This window comes from Enoplosus armatus, chromosome 7 (genome assembly GCF_043641665.1).
Source record: "Enoplosus armatus isolate fEnoArm2 chromosome 7, fEnoArm2.hap1, whole genome shotgun sequence".
Taxonomy (NCBI): domain Eukaryota; kingdom Metazoa; phylum Chordata; class Actinopteri; order Centrarchiformes; family Enoplosidae; genus Enoplosus; species Enoplosus armatus.
In genome coordinates, this window is record NC_092186.1 from 2819262 (window position 1) to 2838432 (window position 19171).

General features: G+C 39.5%; 1 protein-coding gene across 2 annotated transcripts in view; it reads right to left on the minus strand.

Annotated features, from left to right (window-relative positions):
• The window catches only part of exoc2 (exocyst complex component 2), a 44171-nt gene extending 43957 nt beyond the window's left edge, over nucleotides 1–214 (minus strand). For both annotated transcript variants that reach the window (XM_070908564.1, XM_070908563.1), the window contains exon 1: nucleotides 166–214. The gene's annotated coding sequence lies outside the window, so the exon portion shown is untranslated. The remainder of the gene's footprint in view (nucleotides 1–165) is intronic.
• Between the last annotated feature and the right edge of the window lie 18957 nt (nucleotides 215–19171).

Below are 19171 nucleotides of genomic sequence, written 5' to 3' on the forward strand. Positions count from 1 at the left end.
CCGTTCGCTAGCAAGCTATTCGTTATGCGGTTATTCGGTTAGCTGTGGCTGTCATTTGTGTTCGTCGTAGTCGTACAAAGCGCTTACATTATCACAAGTCACTATCACGTTGACTCTACCTTGAGCACTTAGAAGAAAACTATCTTAGAGAAAATGGGAACTTACAATTTACAGCAGCTGGACTGCAGCGAACGTTTCCTGTATCCTGTGATGACTTCCGGCTTTCAGCCATAGCCTTCAAAATAAAATGAAATAAAATAAAATAAAATAAAACAAAACAGGAGTGATTTTGGTTTGAAGTTAACATTTTAACTAATTCATTACATGGGTAAGGTCCTTGGTATCTTTGATGATATGCATGCAATTTGACAATTTATGTGTGTAACTATGTCATCAGATATAGATATATCTTACTCCCCCTGGTACTTGTATTTTATTTGAGTATTTCCATTTTTATGTTGCTCTATACTTCTAGTCCACTTTACATACTGTACAAAACATATGATCAAATTATAAAATAATGATACATTGTTAAATATTAAACTACAGTTTATAAAGCACTGCTTAAAATAAATGCTGCTTAAATGTTAATGCATCAATAAAAATAATCCAATAGTATAATATATATTATAATAGGAAATGTTGAAATTTTCTGCATAATGAGTACTTTTACTTTTGGTGCTTAAAGTGCATTTCACTTCTGTGCGTAGTGTATTTTTTCATTAACAGTGTATTTGTAGTATTGTTACTTTTTCTTATTGTAGTACTACCTGGACAGACTGATCCTGATCTGGCTGAATTTCTCCAGAATTTCTTTTTTTATTTGTATCATACTGACTTGTTTGGTTTGGAGTTGTTATTTCTGCACCTCTGTCTTGAAGGTCCTTTATTATGAATTAATTGAGATATTGATGTGTTGTAACAACAACGGATGATCAGTTTGATCTATGAGTCATCAGCTTGTGCACAGAGTGGATATAATACTAAATGCAGCAGATGCATGCTCCTCTGAAGTGTTGGATGTAATTTGTGTGAGAATTCAGAGGCCCAGTGGGAGCTTTGCTTCTTTCCTCATCTCTCTTTTCACGGTGCATCACTGAGGTATTTCCACTTGTTCTGGGAAAGGCGCAGCATCATTAGAAATGCAACAGAGACCACCCAGGCACACACTGCAACTCTGATACCATTACATTTATCTCACCAAATTGTGCAGGGCAGAAATAATTTCTGTGATAAGGCAAGGCCCAGTCCCCGGGGAAACCATATTGTCCAATTAGACAGGGCAATCTGATAATTGAGGGATCAAACTGTGACTTGGGAGTTTGCACAGATGCTGATGCAACACAGGGGCTGTTTGTCTACATAAACATCAATTTACAGCAATGACGCCGGAAGATTTTGTTCTTAGTCTCAGTGGCACAGCCTTAGCCATTGAATGAGAACATCAGTGGCATTTCACACATACCAACTGGTGAATCTACAAATCAATGGGCATGTGTCATGTTTTGAGCTATTAATGTATTGCACGGGAAAATAGGAGAATATGTATCCATGTTTATCCACCAAGGCCACTTTTGACGTCTTAAAGTACAGAAGAGCAGGAACCACTTATGTAGAGCCTTGTTTTTAGTTAAAGGAATAGTTTGAAATTTTGGGAAATCCACTTATATGCTTTCTTACCGAGAGTAAGATATGAAGATGGAGTCAGAAGAAGTGTTTAAACGACAAGTTGTGGTTTTACTTGTGGTTATGTGCTGCATAATTTCTTGGCTAGGCTAGTGGCAGTGGCTAGTTGTTTCTCCCTGTTTCCAGTCTTTACGCTCGGCTAAGCTAACCAGCTTCTGGCTGTAGCGTCATATTTAATGGACAAATATAAGAATGGCATCGGTCTTCTCATCTAACTCTTGGCAAGAAAGAAGATAAGAGTGTGTCATAAAATGTCCAACTCTTCCATAGAAAAACAACTATACCCTCTGCTGACAATATTCTCATTTAGCGAGGAACACGTGATTGCATGTTGTGTTTTTAAATAGCACAGGCTTTCAGAGCAGGTGTCCCAGGTGTGCTCCTGAGGGACACTGCTGGTGCCTTGATCCTTGCTGTGACCCCCCAACCCTCTGTAATCCACATCCCGTAATGGCGCATGCTGCGCTGGCACCATTGCTCATCCCTGAACCCTATTGTTCATTGTTTGTCTTCTCCAGTTTTTTCCCATGGGCCCCTGGCCAGTGAGAGGAAAAGGTCACTGTAAATATTGCACTGAAATCCTCCCTCCCTCCCATAGAGCTCCTGAAGATGGAACAGGCGACCAGTGGGTGAGCACTTCCTTCCTGCGCAGGGCATTTCAACTGTAAGACATCAAACAAGTATGAATCCTTCAATGTCAAAGATCGCTGCAGTGAGATCATATGCTCAGTGTTGACATTACAATAACCTGGGCAGGCCTCAGCTCTTTTGGAAGCACATCAGATAACATAATATCTACATATGTGGCTCCGTGTGCCATCAATGTATTAATATATTAACAATGTAATATTAAAAGAATGTTAACCACACTGCTTCTGTAACTGTTAAATGAGCAATAATATGTTATTAATGACAATGCACACATACAATCCCTGCCTGTATTTTGCATCTCATATATCCAAGGGATATTAAATGAGGCTTAGCAACCCCTTACCCATTTGTGGCTAATCAGTAGCCTGTAGCACTGCTGTTAATATAAGACGGGGAGATTTTAAATAAACCCCTGATATTTGGGTTTGTTTTGCTTCTGAGTGGCGCTCCATCTCCCGCTGCTCCCCTTTCCCGGAGGAGTCCAGTTCCCTGGGCTCACATTTTGGGTTCCGGAAATCCAGGCCTGTGCCAGGCTTAGCTTGGAAAAGCATCCAGATGAACACAATGGAAGAGGGAGAGTTAAGGGGAACAGAGAGCCTTTCAGTCTGAGTGCTGACACGTTGCTTGACACAGTGGCTGGATAACACGACCAATAGATGGAGGGAGAGATGAAGGGGGGGAATGATTTTACAACAAGGTGGCGAAAAATAATCTGATACATTTCTGATGATATCTCTCCCATGACCTTGAGGGTTAGTTCACCCAAATCACAAAAAACATGTCTCACTTACCTCTAGTGGTATCTTGCCATGCAGATGCTTGCAGCCATGCAGTTTTGGTTTCATTTGTTCCAAGATATTCATCCCTGAGATTTCTGCCTCCCTCAGAATAAGATGACGATGGCGCTAGATGGAAAGTTTTGGGATCATCAAAGTGATTAGAATTCATTCTGAAGGGGACGTGGATGTCTGTACCAAATTTCATGGCTATCCATCCAACAGTTGTCACGACATTTCACTTAAAACAAACAGTCAAGAGAGGAAATGTCAGGGGATCATCAAAGTCATAGATATTGATATTTCAGTCTGGACCAAAGTGGTGGACCAACCATCAGACCGACATCAGCATCCATAGAACAAGAGTAGTGTGGTTAAGAATTCAACAGCAACAACAACTCTTCCCAGAAACAGTGTCCTGGTTACTCCACAGAACAAACTGTCAACAGTTTACACAGGAACCATTTCTTCAGTAAAGCAGTTCCAATGAAAAAAACTATTTATAGTGAGGTCTGTGGACCAGGACCATAGCAAGTACCAATAAGGACACAAGACACATGTCCAAGGTCTTATATTTGGGAATTTGGGGGCTTCAACAACCTGCGAAGAAGTTTACATTCTACAATTACAAATACAGAGTACACATGGTGAATTTGGCCCAATCTTTAAAGCTATTCCAATACATTTTCATATTGACAATGAATCAAATGACTTTGTGTCATGTTAAATGAGTCCCACTGAGACTTATCACCTGACTCTGCAGTCCCCCTCAACTTTACAGAGTGTTTTGGCGTCTCTCAGCTCATTGTTTTGGTTTTACAGGCCGCAACTTTACTGTTTTGTTCAGTCTCACTGTTCTCATCATCCCTATTTCCAGCCAGAGCAGGCAGCTCTTTTCAGCAGCTCTACTGTGCTCTACCTGTCCAGCACCAAATGTACAGACAAGGTTAGTGATTAGCTGGTGAACATAGTGGAGCAAATAAATGCTAATGTTGCACTGTGTCTACATCGTGTAAATGTTAACCGACGGGTGCCTGTTGATGTTTTGGCCATTTGGGGGCAAAATCTATTTGTTAAAAAACTATTTAAAAAGCTCAAATAAGGAGAGTTTACTGCCTGCATTACAGTATATCCTGACATTGTGCAGATTAGAGGGATCTGAAACAGCATTAGATCATTGTGTGGGGAGATTCAATTTGGATAAAATATAATTTAACATCTGAAGAAAACATTATGAAAGCTATTGATGACGTTTTCGATGACATTTCTTTGGATGGATGGGGTTGCAGGAATTTGGACTCAATACTATGTAGTTGTTGTTGTTGCTGTTCCATCCACACAGTAACAGGGACATAGTTTTGTTTAATTTGCGTGATCTGACCCTTTAAGTATTAAGACACTGGGAAGACTGGAGAATTCCCACAGTTAGGTAAGAATCCAAAGAAAAAGAGTAGGTGTGAGAGGGTATGAAGGGGCATTTTTCCAAATATGTTCAGGCTTTTACCACCCAGGTTAACATAACATGTTCCTTGCCTTCTCATAACACCACTCCTTCAGCCCCCCAGGCCAGACAACAGGCTACTGTGTCTCAGGAGGCGCAGACAGGATCGGCCCTGAGAACCGCGGAGAAGCACTCTCTGGGAAAAGTCTAGAAAGTAAAATGAAAGATCCACAAGTGTGCTGAAGACGTAAAGTAGAGCCAGAATGACTTCCTCTGACACATATTGTCTTCCAAAAGGTTGTTGTGTAACACCGCCTCATACTTTAGTGTTACACGTTCATCCCTCTTTGAATGAGCAACATTACTTTGAGAGGAAACAGCTTTCATCCACAGGGGCCAGCTGAAGCCATCGATGCATGCTGCAGTGTGTGCTCCGTCTTTGATGAGATGTGACAGGTCGGAGTGTGTTCATAACTGTTTGTGTTTATAAACAGGTGGACTTGGTTACAGCTGGGGGTTATTTGTGTGCTGGATGGGCCCGTGCCAATTGCAATCAAGAGGAGAGCATAATAAAATCATACACTCACCCGGCTGATGTTATACGCTCAGGCTCTGTTTTCTGCCGTCATTGATCAGATGTTGTCATTTTTTTATTGGTCTGATGCTGCCATATTTTCATTAGTAAGATTATATTCTGTTTTTTTTAAAACATTCCCACTGTAGCTACATCGCTATATTTAATTTAACCAGAAAACAAAAGCTTATTATATTAAATTAAAAACTTTATTTTTTGAGATGAGTGACTTTTTATTTTCATACCAACCAGTTGATGTCCTATTCATTTTTTTTATTATCTTTGCTTTTATAAGGTTTTTATTGTGCTTTTGTGGTGAGACGTATCTGCAAAGAGAAAAGGCATATTTAGTTTACGGGAAAATACATTTAATTTAAGATAGATGTAAATTAAATGCTGACAGGAGGAGGAAGACATATATGAAGGCTTTTAATAAAATGTTAAAAAAAGTGCTAAGACGTGATAAGAAACTTAAAGTAAACCCTACAGAACAGTATCATTAAGAGGACCTATTTGAAAATTAGGGGATTAAAAGAGACGTCAGGGATTAAAAATACCACATGACACAAACTGAAAATAACATTATATCTTATTTTCCACTGTGTGAAAGGAAGAGAGGGTCTTAACTTGAATGAGCCCTCTAATGCTACACATGGGCTTTCTATCCCATGGATCAGCCTGTAAGGATTTAACACAGTCAGGAGGAACTCAATTGGCCCCAGTGAATATTAACTGGACTTAACGTGCAGCATATTGGCTCACAAATGATTTAATAATATGTCTTCATTTCCTTTGTTAAATGAATGACAGTAAGGATACAGGCCTTGGCCGGCTGTCCTCAAGATTTTCCCTCTTTTTGTGCAAATATTTCTGGAAAGAAAAATTGTGGCTACCGCCCAGAAGGGGGCGCCCAAGAATGTAATTTATCAACTCGGCCTCTCCTCTGTGGTCTTGTTTTCGGGGGAGGAGAGCTGAAGATGGACAGTAGATGAGAGGCGAACAGACAAACAAAAATATGTTTGGAAAATGAGAATGAGAGATTGGTGATTGCTTACAAGAACCCTTTCCCTGTATTGATGGAGCCTCAATACAGTAGTTCCACATTCTACACTTACTGTAGAACAAACATACGCAGGGGTTGGAGAAAATAATAAGGACACCTTACAATGTAATGCAGGCCAGTAACAAGAGCACCACAAAACAACCCCAAAAATGACCATTTAGTTTGTATTCTTTTGACATAAGTGCCAATACAATTCCTTGATATCTTACACCTTTTTCATCTAACACAGAAGCCAAAAGTTGTCAAAACACAAGCAAATGTCCAAGAATACTGCTGAATACAACAGTCTTAAATTGGCAAATGTTTTATTTAAATCAGGAACTATTTGATGACACACATTGCCAGCTTTCAGTATTTAGACACATTTCTGTGGATGCCAAAAGTATGGAGCCTCAATATCCAGCCCTTACAGTAATAATAATAATATTTATACTTCACTTTTCAAGCAAGGTGCAAATAACAAGATAGAAATAAATATAGAAAGAAAAGTATAAAAGGAAAAGGAAAATAAATAGAAAATAATAATAATTCAGACACACAAATTAAACAAATTAAATCAATAGGGTCATTTATATTCTTTAATTAATAGATTTAATGTAAGATATATAATGTATGATAGGAGCAAGTCATCTAACCTGGCAGTGCATAAAGTAGGTAGGTGCTTATATTTTGGTTTCAGAATCCATGCACATTTAAAAAAGATGTGTATGAAGAGTTGAATATCTGCACAAACAGAGACTTCAAACAAAAACAAGACAGAAGCAGTGAAAGTCAGCACACGGCAGGTGTGATCAGCCAATCACGTGCCTTTAAATCAGCAAAGAAAGACTTATTTTGGGGGCGCATAAATGTATACGGTTTAGAGTATGTGTGTATATGTGTACACAAATACTGTAAGTGTATACATTACAGTGTGTGTGTGTGTGTGTGTGTGTGGGTGGGGAGTTGAAGCAGAAAGTCTGTTTGTAGTGAAAACAGTGAGAAAGAAGACACAGAGAGGAAGCTAAACACAGGCAGCTCTTTGAAGTACAGAGCAGGGTAATGCTATGCTGTGAACAGGTTATTTAACCAACACAAACACAAGTTATATGTTAGCCCAGGACATATCTGACCATCTGTACATCTGATAAGATGTGATATACGGCGTCGTATTGTATAAATAGTGCAGATTAAAGGTAATATCTCGTAGCATTAATGTGGAGGCTATAAATTGAACTATTAATGGGCTGGAGGCGGTGAGAGATTTCCCCTGTTAAGTGGTTGAGGTAGTGTGGCATACAGGAAGGAAAATAGCATGTAGTGTGTAGTTCAGTGGGAGGTGGTGGGGGGTCTTAAGGAGAACTATAGGATTGTGTATGTTGGAGAGGTGCGGAGTACGCAGCAGTGCAAATTGAGGTCAGTTTCAGCCGAGTAGCCTTTTAGCTTTGATCCCTCAGCTGAACTGGATGAAAGACATCCTGCTTCCCTCGCCAAGGAGGGAGGAAGGGGAGGCGAGCAGGGGGAGAACCTCAGTTTTCTACCTGACAAATATGGCTTGATGCAGCACAAACTGTTTCCTCTATTACACTGGTAATCTCTTATTTCCATCTGTCTCCTCTCCCCTGCCTAACGCTGGTCGCGTCCTCGCCCACGCCTTTCTGTAACTCATCCCCCCTTTTTCCTGCTAATATAAATCCTGAGGGCTTTATCAATGCTTTGTCTATCTATCTGCTCTTCCCTGACTCCCTCTCTCCTGTTGTTTTCCTTTACAGTGCATTCAAAATCTGAACTTTGATCCTCCCACGACCTGTCAGACAGCGGACCCGAAGCCCGGAGCAATCCGCTGTTTGTGTGTGTGTGTGTGTGTGTGTGTGTGTGTGTGGCCTTGTGTGTGTTTTCACACGTGCAATCTGGTGCAAAAGCATCCGAGTTCATGTCAATCACCTCTCGTGTCATCAGAAAATAATTACTTAATGGGATTATGGTGTTTAGACTTGACTCACTGTGCCACTAATGTGTCTTAATACTGTATGTGAACATAGTGATGAGAAAACAGTTTCAGTGTGGAAGCTGCTGCTTCCAGTCCGACAGCGAGACGATTAAGTTTATGGGAAGTCTGGTTGATTAATGGATCATTTCAGTTTATTACAAATTAGGTCTTATGTCTGTGGTTTTGAGCATCATTTCTATCAGTTATGATAACATTATACTCACCAAAGGCAATTCTGAGCTCTGGGAACACAGGGACATCGCTCCAACAAAGCTGTTGTATCGTATTTGGGAGGAAAATTAATACTTAGAAACTGACCCCAGTAAGGCACTTTTATTACCACAGAGCCCCACAAATAGCAGCCGATCTGAGATCCCCCTAGGGTGACATAGATGAGACCTTGACACTGACGTTGTTTGGGTGGTGGAGGGGCTAAGCTGTGAAGCGGCATAGGCCGCAATGACAGCGGAGAGACGAAACAGTGGTTTCAATATCCTTCAGCTAAGATGATCATTGGATGATAGGAAAGCCAGCCAACAAACCCAAGTGAAATCATTAGATAATAACTGAGGTGGAGCCCCAGAGTTACTGCCCCCAATTGTTGATCAGCTGAATAACCAATCGCAGGATGGGAATCGCGCCTCTTGCATGCTTGCTCATGTGCATGTATGCCCTCATGTGTGTGCACAATATAAACAAGATGGGGGCCCACTCATAAAAACAAACAAAAAGACCACAGGGCACCTTCAACTTGGTGAATAAAATGTTGTCATAATGAATGTGAATAGAAGTGGTGGGCAAAACTATAAAAATAAGAACCAAGTTGTGATAAACTGTCCAGCTTATCTTGTTCATTTGGCTTGTCATCATTTCTCATTCTGCATTCTCTCTTTGTCGTCACCTTTCTGCTCTGAGCTGAAATACTTCAAAGTGTTTCTTCGTTCTGGAAAGAACAGGCACACATGGAACATAAATGACAGGATGGAACTATAAGTTCAAATACAATAGAGCCCAGGAACAAAGAGGATTAATAGAAGACCACTTTCCTGTGTTTGACACTGGACCAGTAGACCATAAATGTCCTGTATGTTCTTCATTTATTTATTCTGGTCCGAGTTGAGTTTGTAAATGTGGAAACAAAGAAAACAGTCATCTGGAAAGTGAGTTTGGACAGTTGAAGGTAATTCATCACAAATTGAATAGAAAGAAGGCGTACAGTAACATTTTAGGACATTATGGGAAGTGTGCGTGCTAGAGTGGAGGTCTATTACAGAAGTGGGAGGATGCAAATGTCTGTGAAATAAAATGGAGCCACAAACAAATCTTGAGAGATGATCTGCCCTGATTTGACATTATGGGAATAACTGAGTTGATCCGGTGCCCATTCAGCCTGAATCCTTTCACATCGTATGTGGGAACACAAAGCATCTTCACATCAGCAAACAGTGCATCAGTAGCAGAGCCTTTGAAAAGAGGCTGCACTCCTTAGATAACTTACTATAACACGTGTTAGATTATACACCTTGGTTATACAACAATACAAAGCTGCGAGGTAACGATGACTCACATACAGCGTGGAAACACGCACACAAGGAATGCAATTTTAAAATAGCCTCCATCACAATGCATGATTAACGTTGGCATAAACAATGCAATTATGCCAAACAAAAGCAAATAAGACTCATAGTTCTGAGTTGTTTACCAGGTTGCTAATTTAGGCTTGATTGATGTCTCACACCCAAGTGCTAATGTGCCCCGAGGAGAAACACAACATCAACTGACGACTGACCCTCTTTTCATTCAGCCATCTTGCTTCTTAGAATAGGGATGGAATCACCGGCTTTATTGCATAATGAGACAAGTCCCAACAGCTGGGGATCTCTCTGGCTCTCTAAACTAATCTTCCCTGACAACTTCTCCGCAGCCAGGAAAACACCTTATTCAGTGAACTGAGAAACAGGTTCTTCTGTAATGGATTAGTGCTCAGCAAATAGGTTGTTATTCACAGGTGTTTGGGATGTTGTGCACACAAGTTGCCAGTTATGCTTTGTTGTAAGTAGTATTATGGTCCTTTATTCAAGTCAAAGAAGAAAGACATCAGTGCAAAAATACTCCATGACAAGTTTAAGTCATGCATTCAAAATTCTATTTATGACTACAGAGTTATTTTCAATAAAATGATCTTAAAATGATTTTTATTATGTTTTACTGTTTGTTTTATTGTAAACTTTGTCATTATGTTTCTAAACTGCTTTATAAATCAATATTATTATGATAATTATCATTGTAGCTGTCAAATAAATTCAGTGGAGTAAAAAGAACAATATTAGAAGTGGAATAGAAGTATAAAGTAAGATAAAATAGCAATATTAAAGAGTAAAGTACAAGCAATTCAAGATTGCAGAAGTACATTCCTTCACTAAATGTACTTAACTACCTGCAGTCTCCTCTGGAGCCCAACAAGACCCCTGAGAACTCGGACCTGTGTAAGTGTCCATAGGATGCCACAGGAAAGGTAGGAAACTCCAAAATCAATCTCCCACTCCACATTTAATTACCTCCAGCACCCGCACAACCCACCCCCAACCCCCCTTGTGTGCAGCAGGAAATGGAATGTGAGGCATTTGCATCGGTTAATATATTTCATGAGCGCAACAATCAGAGCATCATTGTAGATTAACGATTTCCTCAACGCACATCCATCATGCGTTTACAGCCAGTATACAATGCTCCCGCTCTGCTCACACACACACACACACACACACACACACACACACACACACTCACACACATAAATGTGAGCATATAGACACTGGCGGTGAGAATTGCCTAGATTTCTGTAGGTGTAACTGTGAGCATTTGGTTTACACAAACACACACACGCACACGCACAACACCCAAGGGTTGCCCATCGCGTGTGATTGCTGTGCAGGAGGCGAGCGCACAGGGAGGTTTCTTGGATGCTTAACATGTCATCCAACCTGTTTTGGCTCATAATGAGGTGACAGTTGGATTGTTATCAGGCAGACAAACAAAGGCAGGTTTGAGACAGACTGACACCTCAGTGGGCTGCTCGGTGACCTGGGATCAGCTTTAGGCATAAAATCATCAAAAAGCAACATCAAACCCGAACTATTCGGAGTACAACAGAGTTTTATTTTTAACACAGAGCCATAAAACAAAAACAGTAAATATATAAATGGGGTTGACATGCATGTGCCAAAATGTCCATTTTATCATATGATAATCTTATCTCCAGAATTATGAATGATATTGTTACTGAAATAAGATAATTTAAATGTATTGACAAAGAAAACTTTTAAAACATTTACAACAGACTAATGTTTTCATTTGCACATTTATCTAAAATATCCGACATTGAAGTTTCAACACACTTTCAACATTTCTGTCATTTTCTTTCTCAAAAAACAAAAAACACACCAAAACTACAGATTCAAAACTTATGTAACATAACTTTTATTTGCATGCTGCTGTGTCTAGTCCATGAGTGGAGCTCCAACATGTGTTGTTATATTGAAAAATGACAGCAATAAAAACAATATCATTACTCATTAGTTATTGTATGTGATGTGACTTCCTTGTTCTTTGAGTGTAATTCTGTTCATGTGTAAATGTGGTGTTTGGATCGTTTATCTGGTATCATCTTTAGTTTGTTCCAACCTTTTGCTCTACTTTTACGTGTTTTTGAGTTTGTTGCTAAAAACTGGTGGTTTCTGTATAATATTATTTCATTGATACTTGAAAAAAGGGATATACTTTAATATTCACTGTGTTATTTGCTTACCAGTGGCCATTACTCACACCTCATGATTTCCCCGTTGTCTTCTGAAAATGAACTTGTGGTTGCCTTAAGTTGCAGCCAAAGGCCTTTAAGGGCTTGCGCATAATCTGTGAAACAATGCAAACAGAGACACTCCGAGCAACCCCAGCTCAAATTCATCCTTTGCTGTTTTAGAATGAGTCGACTCAAACACAAGCTGCAGTCTTGACATTGGAAATAGGAGCGCTTCAGTATGAAACAACAAGATGAAGCTGACCTACCTGTTTCAGGCCTCCAGGAACAGCACCAGGATGTGAGGAGGAGCAGCCACAGTCAGAGCTGTAGGTCATGTGACACCCACTGGCTTTTTCCTCCAAATCACTACAAAATAATCAGCAATAAAAACATTTTAAAAAAAAACATCCTTCTGGGCGTCTCTAACACACTAACATGACTTTGTATAATCACAATTTGAACCATTAAGTCTAGTAAACAGTGAAAGGTTTCTAGGAGCCGTATCAGTAAATGATTTTCGTGCCGCTCATCTGTGTGGGGAGCCAGCAGGAGATCAGCCAGCTCAGCCGGAGAAGGACACTGATGCTCATGCTCTACGGGCCAAGGACGCCTGGAAAAAAACTTTTTGGCGTATGCGGCCGATGAGCCACTTTGATTGGAATGACTGGGGCGCAATCTCGGAAGACTGTGTTCAGTTTTCTAAATGCATGCATGGTTTTACTTTTGCCCACAACAACCACGTCTGACAAGCAAAAAGCTGATTTTCTCTGTATTGACGACTTGATCACCTCCACAGGTACATTCAACTAGGTCATGCATTTAGACCAGAAACAAATTTGCACACCTGGCGTACCTGCATAGAGTACGTTGAGGGTCTAAGAATGGATTCATACAATTTAAAGTCTTATTTTGCGTCTGACAAAGAAGAAATTAGTTTGTTTGGAAGCTTACAGCAGTGAGCGGATTCTACTTTTTGCCTTCAGTGTGATGGACATTAAACCGTAACAGTAAATATTGAACTGATCTTAAATCCAGTACTCCTTCAGTAATGTAAACCAGTTAAAACCCCAGTCTCTGTGTCCACAGCGGCAGCAGCAGCAGCAGTGATGTGGGACTACAGGCTGCAGTTAGTGTTTCACCAGAGAGGCTGTGTGGTCCTCCAGTCTCCTGCTATTAGTTTGTTTACAGAAGTTAAAGCTGTGAGCTGCTGAGTGCCCGGGGCCAGCATTCCAATACAGTGGCTCATACAAGCATGCACAGGCACACTCTGCAACGCTGTTGTCTCTCAATACAATGTATGCAAACCAGCAGCACCGAGCAGCACGCCCAAACCCCCACTATAAAAACGCTTCTTTTTCGGTTTCTCTTCTGAAAGAATCCATCCCTCTTCTTCATGCGCGCAGTTGCCATTTTAGCTGTTTTTCTTGCTAATTATTCGTGTTTCAAAAAAACCTTTTGTTCCTCATTTTGAACATAATCCACACAATAATCTCTTCATGCTGCCAAACATAAACACATAACTGCCTCACTACACTGTGGGCATGGATGGGAAGTGGTGGTCTGGTCTATGTGGTGCCGTGGACGGCAGGTGATAGCTATTGTATGTTGAAATAAGCCGTTACACATGTATTTGAATGTACAGGTGAGATGTCTCGCGCTGATAATACACGGCTGACATTAATAGTGGGCTTGTGTGCATTGTATACAAATGAGTAATAAACCGCTTACTGCGACCAACTGTCACATAAAAGTTCACCTCGGCATAGATGAACTCGCAGAGTTAATGAAACTAACAGTTGATTGATGAGATGACACACAGGTGTTATTAGTTGTGGACCTGACAGCTACTTAAAACTGTTTCAGTCTGGGGGAACAGACAAATATGCAGACATAATTCCTAAATTAGATGTACCCTTATTTGAAGAATCTGTCTATCCATCTACAGCACGCACTCTTATGTACCTGCATGTCAAGTGAAAAGAAAGGAATGTAAATAGCTTTTAAATGTGCAACCATAGGAACAAAGCAATAATACAACTGTACTGCAGTAATTAGTCAAGGTCAAAGGTTATTTAAAGAATGCTGGTTGTATTGAAAAGGCTGTATCAACTGCCTCTGGAATAAAATGGCTGTCACTTCACATGCTGATAAGAATACCATTTTCATCTCTCTGTCTTTGTCTGAAGATTTTAGAAGGTAAACGTTTGAGCTACTTATCAGTACAGGTGTTACACATGTTGACTCGAAGCCTCGATTTTGAATGGTTACACACCTGAGTTGGTAATGGACTCGCTTTATCTCGTTTAAACAGTTCTGATTGTTGATAGGCAGCCATGTTCACACCTAGAAACAAGGAATAATATTGCTCCGAAGCTTATGAGCCATTGTTCTCTTAAACTATAGTCACATATAAACTATTTTCTGCATTGTGTTGTAAAAGATTGGTGGAAACGTGAGTAATCTCAAACCAAATCCTTCCCAAAATGCACATTCAGTTTCACTATCAGACTCTTGTGCAGTGTGACTCTTTGTAGAACTTCATACTTTGTTCAGTTCTTCGTGACAGCAAAAAGAAAAAAGTGATCTTTGGAACGCCTCTTCACAACCAGTTCACCGAAGTCGCTCCGTACCCGTCAGCCGTTGGCCACATTGCATCAATATTTTACTCTCCATTCAACAACCATAAAGCTGTCATCTAATTTAGGTTAATGTGAATGCTTAGTCATTCACACAAAGCAGAAAATTGGACAGTATGCAGACACACCCTGCGCTAATGGCCCCAAACGCCGTTGGCCACAGGTATTGCCGATTTCTCCACAACTTGGCAAAAGGCCTAGGTCCTTGAACACGGAGGATGACCTCAGTTTACAGTCTGTAGTCTGTCACGCTATCCAGAAAAACACTGAATAAAATCCTCCAGTGGTCCCCCTTCAGTTCAGGTGGCTTTCAGTTTGTCTTTGCTTTTGTAAACTTTTACAAAACAAAATTCCAATAGAAGTAACGACCATTTTAAAGACGCAGTAGTGATCCCGTGTTCACAGATGATGAAACAACACTCAGGACTCAGGGAATAACTTTTGAAAAATAAATTACACTTTGGCATTTTTATTAGATTATAATGAGTAATTAGTATTACTGTAATATGTCTGTTCAGTTGTAACATTAATATAATGTCAAGAAAGTTCACTCAAGTTTCTGAAAGTATAATTAGTACTCGCTCAGGATACTTTTCATGTATTTAGAATGAGTAAACTGAAGTTGTGAGAGAGTGTTACATTAAGGTGATTTAAACACTGTACTTAAAGACATATTCAAAGCTAGATTTGAATAACCACAACATCTAATCAGTGTGTGATTTTATTATGATGTATTGTATATATGACAATGTAATAAATGTGTATATATGATGTTTCTACTTTGGTTGAGCATTTTGTGTGAGAGATAAAACACATTTGGTTCTGAGCATCTTAACTATAATCCATATTTTGCCTTTTAAAGTTTTACTTTATTGCATTTGTAGACACCTCAGCAATCACAGGACTTTTCCTTCAGTGTTTGACAAGATGCTTGAATAATCCTCTCAATTTAAAAAGCGCCCTGCTATAGACGATGATCTCTCCAGGGTGCATCGCAGCTCGTCCAAAGCATGCTAGGTTCAGCACCCAGGAATTTAAATGGCGTCTGTTTATAGTGATTTGTCAATAGGTACATCCTATGTTTGTGTCTCTTTTTAACAAATAAACAAGACTTGTTTTCCTGTTTGAACTCATATTCACACCCAAGCATACAAACAGACACAGAAGAGAACATTTGGATAGTACTGTCTCATCTGAGCTCTACATATACAGTAATTATTCTCTGCTCAATAAAGAATATGAGAAAAATGAGAGCTCAGCTGATTGAGAGGCTGCTTTGGGTTCAACTTTCAAACTCTCTAAATGTAGAGTTTGAACTTACCTAAGCACAATTAGAGGGGCACTTACGTTTAGTACAGTCAAGTACAACCATGAAACTTACCACCAATACCAAGAATACACAATGCAACTCTGATATGGGAAAAATATACTTGTAAAAGTTGCACAGACACACGTGTAATATTAAAAATATATTTTTAGCATGGAAAATATACCAGTAACTTCAGAACAAAATCAAAATACCCCTCATAGGTCACCAACTGTGTCGCATTAATCACAAAGATCTTATTTGACCACAATACAATCCTGTTCTGGGTTAAATGACATTTGTGAAAAGTGTATCACTCTGCCTGCAGCACGTACATAACTGTTCACTGTGTCTGCATCAACAGATGGACAGGTTTGCATACCCTCGCACTTATCAGATAGTGACACTTAAATTGTACATACATCAAAGTTTAGGCGGGGTTTAACCTCCACAGTCAGACACTGCTGTTTTCATAAGGTTCACCGCCTTAGAAGAAACGTCTGCTGAAGCCATGTCTCATTTGTGCACACACTGGAAGTGGAGGTAAGGACACAGGCCTATACATGTAATGTAAATGAGCAGGTTGCTTAACCCTTTGATGCACAACATATGCACACCCCTTCTAATGCACAACATGGGTCAAAAATGACCCGCATTCATTTTCCAGGTTATTTCATGCTGACTGAGTTTTTCTTTGCTCTATCTTTTGAAATCAATTTATTTTATGATTGAATATTCCAGTATTCTTTAAATATCTTGTTTTTAATTACCATAGATCATTAATTTCATTTTTTCTTTCCTACTTTATGAACAAAAATACTTTTTATATTACTACACATGGGTCATCCAAGTGTGATTTAAAATTAAATGTCTTAATACTATAATAATAATTTGTTTCAAGTAATTACTTTAGCAGTGAATGGGGCCAAACAGTTATTTATTTAATATATAATATTATATATGTCACACATACACATACCTCTGATAACAGATAACATGGCTATTGAACTGAACTTTATCTGTGGTTTAACAACTGTAAACTGGTGAAAAGTTATATTTTGGTGACTTGGCTAAGTAGCTTCGCTAACTACTTAGCTAACTACTTTGCTTAGTAGCCTAGCAATCCACTTAGCTATGTAGTTAGCTAAGCCAACTACAATAAAATTAGCTAACTAAAGTAGAATATGTCAACAGCTAGCTAGCGAATAGTAATTACTTGTAACTTTCTGACAAGTAATCTACTCACTCTCAAGGTAACCTAAACATAATCAAATTTTTTCTAAGGTAATGTTAGAACAATTGAAAAACAATACTTACATGTATTAGACGGGCAAAGGGCGCTGTGCTGAGCTGTGAAATGTCCGACACGAGCACAATTCACAGTTCCCACCAAACGCTGTAGTAAATGCATGCGGGTCGTTTCTGACCCATGTGTGTAAACTTGATGTAGAATTACAAAAGCTGTGCTTGTTCATAACTTAAGAAAGGAAAAATAAAAATGATGATTTGTGCTAAACAAAAACAAGATATTTACTGCATATTTGGAAAAGTAAATGATAAAATTAATTTATTTCAAAAGTATATCATAGAAACACTCAGCCATACATGAAATAACCTGGAAAATGACCCATGTTGTGCATTAGAAGGGTAGTGATACAAAAAGGGTTTTTATTCAAAAAGTAAGAAAGGAAAAAATAAAATAAGGATGTATGATGATCAAAAACAAGTTAATTGAGGAATACCTTGAATACTGAATGATGAAATTAATTTATTGCAAAGATATAGAAGATAAAAACTCAGCCGGGTCACTTTTGACCCATGTTTTGCATCAAAGGGTTAACACTAGTCAGTCAATATGCAAGACGTGTGGTTGCTTTAGTGCTAAAAGGCAAAAAAAACAACAACAACCGGAAGCTTCAGCAAAGCTAAGTAATTTATTGAAGAGACAGCTTGGATGTTTTCAACAGAATCAATACTGTACTAAGATTTTCATGGATAATTTAACAATAATCAGGTGGGGCCTTTCCACTGTACCCATGGGCCTTAGCAGCCACTGCTATGGAGAAAATAGTGCCAGTCAGATGGTCAGTTCAAGATTATAGCTTTTGTAGAACGCTTCATCACTGCGACCAGGAATGAGGCGCACACGTCCAGAATCCAAAAGTGAACAAATTAAAGCTGCACCTTTCACAAACTGCAGCCTTTTATGTCACCCCATCACATGTGGGCAACAACATTTTCAGCATGGGCACTGGATGTGTCCTAAGATGCTGTCAGACAGCGTCTGGTGAGGTCTAAGTCTTGTTGTCACCGCGAGGTCACCAGGCACCAAGCAGAGACCTCAGGAAGTTACTGTTCCCAGATAAAGTCAAAGTCTGGCACATAACCCCCTGAATAACCACAACCGGTCATTTGTACACCTTTGTTAAACAAATGATAGATATAATGTGCTAATTACTGAGCTTTAGGGGTGCTGGCAGGCTGGTTTTGTTACCTTTGGACAGAGCCAGCTGCTCAAGACTGTTTGTGTTGGTTGACGTATTTGTTCTCTGCAGGTGAAGAAGTGTGAAATTCAGGGAACTAAGATACCAGTAAAGTTGGCTCCTGTGTCGCTTTCTTGCTGTGGTTGCCATGGTCACACTGCAAAGCAGCAAGTAAAAACAAAGTTCAACCACCATCATCTCAGGTGGCAAAAAAAACCAAAAAACAACCCACATGTGCATTCACAACTGCTGCTTCATTGTAAATAATGGCTATGCTGTCTGAAGGCACCTTTACAGAAATGCTCCATGACTTGAAAGTGCTTCAGTGGCCAGGCACATAACATTGTCTATGCAAATAAATCATTTTATTTCCTGAATCCTGGCAGCCTCATATAACCCTACCCACTTCCTTTATCGGCTATTATCTAAGACACCCTGCCCATAAATCAAAGACGACCAGTAACTAGAAGCTTGCTGGATAAAAATGAAGAGCAAACAGAAACATTTTGAGCTACAACAGCTCCTCCAAAACTATCAAGCTAACGTTAAGTGCTGATTGGCACCTAACAGCTCATCAGCTGGAAAGATCAGTGAACTGCTAGCTAAAAATTAGCACATAGTGTGACATCTCATTCACTTTGTGTGGCAGCATGATATGTAAATAGGCTCCACCACATCCACAGAATCAATCATCAAAAATACAGAATAAAGTCTGTTTGTCTTTGTGGCTTTAATTGTTTCTGTTTCAAATCCTCCACCATCATCCCCGTCCCCCCCCAAAAAAACAAGG